The sequence below is a fragment of the Neophocaena asiaeorientalis genome, unplaced genomic scaffold (assembly GCF_003031525.2).
Source record: "Neophocaena asiaeorientalis asiaeorientalis breed wild unplaced genomic scaffold, Neophocaena_asiaeorientalis_V1.1 scaffold558, whole genome shotgun sequence".
Classification (NCBI taxonomy): domain Eukaryota; kingdom Metazoa; phylum Chordata; class Mammalia; order Artiodactyla; family Phocoenidae; genus Neophocaena; species Neophocaena asiaeorientalis.
The window spans coordinates 459,003-464,012 of NW_020172780.1; positions in this window are offsets into that span (position 1 = coordinate 459,003).

Below are 5,010 nucleotides of genomic sequence, written 5' to 3' on the forward strand. Positions count from 1 at the left end.
TAGAGATAAGAATAATATTTGTGACATAATGTTTTGTGAAGATTAGATGAAATTCAAGTTTTAGTGTGCATATAGAGCATGACTGGCACAGAGCCACATTCATTCCTTTACATGTTACCTATGGCGGCATTCATGCTGCAGGGCAGAGTGGAGGTGCTGCACCTGAGCTATATGGGCCACAAAGCCTAAAATATTTACTTACCTGGCCCCCTACAGAAAAATATGTTCAACCCCTGATCTAGGCTGTTAAAACTGGCAAGAAGAAGTTCATCCAATTCACTCCCTCTTGTTTTTTTCATTTTGGGAAACTGACGCTTAGACAGGGAATGGGCTTGCATCATGGGTTCCTTGTGTGCTCTGCATGGCATTTGGGCATTTGCAAGCAGGGCTTCTGTGCCCATTCCTGGCACTGAGGGGCATGTGCAAAATGGTGCAGGAAGCACAGGTGTCTGTGGATGTGCATCAAGCTCCTGGACCCTTTATCTCACTCAGACCAGCAGGAGAAGAAGGACTGGACTGGAGCCCAGGGATCAGAGGCTGGGCCTGGCCTGGCATCTAAGGAATGAGGTGATTGTGCCTTCTCTGTGTCCCCTTTAGCCCCCCGCCCTTGCCGCCTCTCCCCAGTACTCAGGGGGAGAAGGGACTTCTGTGTTAGGGATGACAGATGCAAGTGTGAATTCCCTCTTGAAAGGGGCAATATGATCTGGCCTCACACCTGCTGTTGGAAGACACTCTGGAGAAGATGTGCCCCCCTCTCCTGGCTGGGGGGACAGGTCCAGGGCCTTTTGCGTCACCCAGCTTTGCCACCCAGTCTGCCCACCTGGCTGGGAGGAGACCGTGTCCCAGGTACATAGCCCACATAAGCCTCAGAGGGCTCTGCAAACAGCACCTGGAGGTCCCTTGGTGAGTACAAGGCCCCTCCCCTTATTAGGAGGAAGATAGACTGGGACGTGGGCGTCCTTCTGACTAAAGGAAACAGGGAAAGGGAGAGCAAAGCAGCAGGGAAGAAGAGAACCAAAGCCCAACTGAAGACAGAGAAGCAGGCAGAGGAAGGCCAGTTAAAGAAGAAAGAGGGCAGATGGATGGAGGGAGGGAAGAGAGAAAGGAGAGCAAAGAAGGAAGGGAAAGATAAAGAAAGAAAAGCAAAGCTCGAGCCCTTTTCATGAACCTTGCCCACCAGTCTGGCTGGAGGGACAGGTCTCCGTCATGGGGTCTCTCCTTTTCTGCAGTGTCGCCGAGGCCAGTCCCACGGCTTCAGGAGGGCAGTGACCCGGGCTAGCGGACACCTGCCGGGATGGGGCGGCCAGCACTGACCCTCTCTCTCTCCGAAGGCCAGAAGGGCTTGGAGCCTGAACTGGGGTCCCTGACTGGCGCCCGAGCGGGAGTCGGACCCAGCCTCTTGGTCCTGGCACCCGTGTCCCCGGAGCACGGCGCCCTTGTCTCAGGGCACGTTCTGGAAGGACCCGCACACGCCACTGCCACCACCGGGAGAAGCCCAAAGGAGCTCCCCGGGCTGCCCACATACGGCCTCGGTATCCGCGCGCAGCAGCTCCTGAGCAAGCCTTGGGGCCCCAGCGAGCCGAGGCACCCGCGGCCACCACTTCCGGGCCCAGGTTGTGGCCTCGGGTGCCGCTATTTCTCACGACTCTACTAGGAACCAAGGTAGCTGCTAGAGCCTCCCGGGCCAGGCTGAAATGCCTGGGAGTGGGGGGAGGGGTGTGGTGCAGAATGGCCCGGGGTCTGCGCTGTGACCAGCAGGATCGCTCTGGGTTTCTGGGGGCATCAAAAACCGGGTCTCAGCTACGTCAAGGCAATTACTACCTACCTATGGATCTATCTTTTAAAACTCACACTTCTAAAGAAAAGCACACATTAAAAATTAGCTACAAAACAAAAATAAAGTAACTATTTCCAAAGGAACAAATTTGTAAATTACTTGAAGAGGGAGAATTTGAAAGGGAGAGAGAGGAATGTGTCTCAAGGTGCTGTCCCAAAACGCGCTTTGAGCCCCGAGCTCACAGGTGTTTGAAATGATTCAAAACGAAAAGTCCACACATGACTTTGAAATGTTCATAAAGGAAGGCGTCATTAGAGACCCATTTCGCCAGCGAGAAAGTGATTGTGCGGTCACCGGGAGATGTGACTTGCGAGCGTGGAGACGGAGTAATTTTATAACCTCGAGATTTTCTGTTTTGAAGGCAAGACAGATGTCGGCAGTCTTGGATTCAGACACTAGGCGCAAGAACGGGCACGGGCCTCAGACCGAACGATGCGTTCCCGGCCGAGTGCAGGTGGCTTCCTTCTGGCATTGCCCACGGAGACCGAGCCGGAGCGCCCGCCTGATAGCCACCGCCTCCAGCGCCAGCCTGCCCTGGGCCGGGGACAATCAGAAGCGACAGTTTACAGAAAGAAGCGAGTGGAGGATGACCTTCGTTCCAGGCACTGACCGTGCGCGTCCTCATAGAGGAGGCCCGGCACAGGGCGTGGGGTGCGGGGGCAGGGACAGCGAAGCTCTTCCGGGCTCGGTTTCCCGGTCTGTCAGTTGGGGGTGGGGAGAGGTGTAGGACTCCCCGTTGGCAGCTTCTAGACGGTTGCACCCGGAGGTGAGCTGACCGGTCCAGAAGAAAGCGCCCCTTGGTTCCCATCCCCACCTCTGCTTTGCCAAGTAGGATAAAAACCCGCGACAACTGGGAGGGAGGACGAACGAAAAAGGGCCGGGGTTGGGTGGGTGCTGGAGGGGGAGCTGGGCCCAGAGCACTCCAGGTAATGCAGAAGCACCCAGACCTTGGCCACCAACCTTGCCCAGGCCTGCCAACATCCGGACCCAGCTTCCCCATCTGTATAGTGGTTCGGGGACCCCTTAGCCCAATCGGCTCCAGAAACCGACCCGGGAAGCGCTAGGGGAGGAGGAGGGCTTAGGTGGAGGAGGAGAAGTTCTGGAACCTGGCATGCCTGGCCTGAGAGGGTTCTATTAAGGAGGGAGGTAACCCTCTCCCTCGCGTTGCCCCTCCAACGCGGCTGTGGGGTCTGAGGAGCAGAGCAACGGTGGGGAGGGGGCCTCACCCGGCGTCCGGGCGGCGCCGAGACCCCCCTACCGCCCGAAGCCCCTCGCCGCCTGGCCGCCGGTGAGGGCGGCTGGCCGCGGGCGCTGAGGTCACCTTTTCCACTGCGCCCGCCGAGAGCGGACGGTTTCCGGGATTTTCGCGGCGGCAACGGCGGCTGGAGGCCCGGGCTGGGTCCCAGGAGTTGGGCACGGCGGCTGCGCCCCTGGGGTGGGGATTGTAGGGCTGGGACCTCGGGAGAGGCCCCAAGGCCCCGTCGCCCGGGGTGCGGGGGGGCTTTCCTTCTTTGGGCCTCTGTTCCCGCAGGGAGGAGGGACCCCCCCCTCTCTGGGAATCCTTTCCCAGCCAACAATGCTGCAATTCCCGAGCAGAGGAGGCCCTGCTGCTGTTTTGAACATTTTTTCGCCTAAAAGGGGTTTATCTGTAGTTCCCTCTGGGATCACGCGGTGCACAGACAGACCGGGAGGGGGTAGATCAGAGGCCTACCCACCAAGGGGAGGGCCTTGAGGGGTGACTGGGTGGACCCGGCTTTCTTAGCCCTTCGGACCTCCCAACGTTCCAGGGCATTCCCCAAAAGGGCCCTGGGGCCTCATTCCCAGCGGATGCCGCTGCTCAGCCCTCAGCCTCAGCCACCTGGAACTATCCCAAGAGCTGAGGGGAAGCACTCTGAGCACTCAGCACCCGTGAAATAGGGTGGGGGCTAGACAGCACTGGCCTTCTGACTCCCAAAAATCTAGAGGTGAGGCCTCAATACTGAAAATAACCTCCTACCCCTAAACCTGACCCAGGACTGGGGGCAAAATGGATTTGGTGAGAGCTGATCAATGTGATTCCCAAGTCCTCTGATCTGGGTCCTGAGCTCCCACCTGGAGGACCTGAGACCTTCAGGGAGGCAATTGTGTGGAGCAGAGATGGCTCAAAACCAGGTGGCTTCAGTCAGGGGCCCAAATAGGAGGTGAAGGGATGGAGTGGGGGTGGCTAGGCCTAACCCTCACAGCAGACTAGGCCATGCCCTTGGGAAGATGTGGAAGGGAGGAGGAGAAGAAGAAAGAGATGGCCAGTGGGCCCTACTGGGTGGAGGGAGGTGAGAGAAAAATGGGCCCCATACCATATATACAGGGAGCAACCCTGCTCCCTGTGGTCCCTGGGCCAGTACTTTCTTTTTCCTGGGCCTTAGTTTCACCATCTGAGAAAGTAGGTGGTTGGACTGGGTGACACCCAAGCACCTACCTAGGGAGGGGTCCCAGCTGGACTGCCCAGGGCTCCAGGAGACACTGGCTTTTCTCTGTTTGCCGGGTGGCTGCTGGGCCAACAGAGGTGGCACAGAACCACCCCTGTCTGTCTACCTCCTACTGGGACAGAGGCCTGCCTAGTATGGGATACCATCACTCTTAGTAGGTCCCACACTGTCCCCTTCTGAGAAGCTATGTGACTCACAAGATCACCCACACATGGAGCACCTGGAGGCCACCTTTCAGTTCTGATGATGGCCGGGAGGTTCAGAAAGGTGCAGCCCTGGCTGAAGTCACTCAGCCTCTAGGGGGAGAGGCAGCTGGGCTTTTAGAGACTCTGGTAAGACATTCTCTTTGTCCCTATGGACAATGAGTCTTGGGCATCTCCCAGTCCACACAGGGTCTGGGGCAGGTGCCAGGGTCTCACCACTAGCAGCTGGAGCTACAGGAGATGCACCATCTTGGGGCAGGGCCATGGGTGTGGTAGATCCTATTTTTCAGAGGTGACCACTGAGGCCCAAGGCAGAGCTCACATGAGAAGGAGAAGTGGCCGAGGACCCCAGTTGAGGGACTCTCGATGGGCAGGAGGAGAGGGGCAGGCACCCTCCCCAGTCTCCTGGGGACACCCATCCATCTCCACTGATACCCCACCCTCCTTGCCTGGACAAACTATATACTCCTCTCTAACAGACCCTGTGGAGCCCATGGGAACAGCC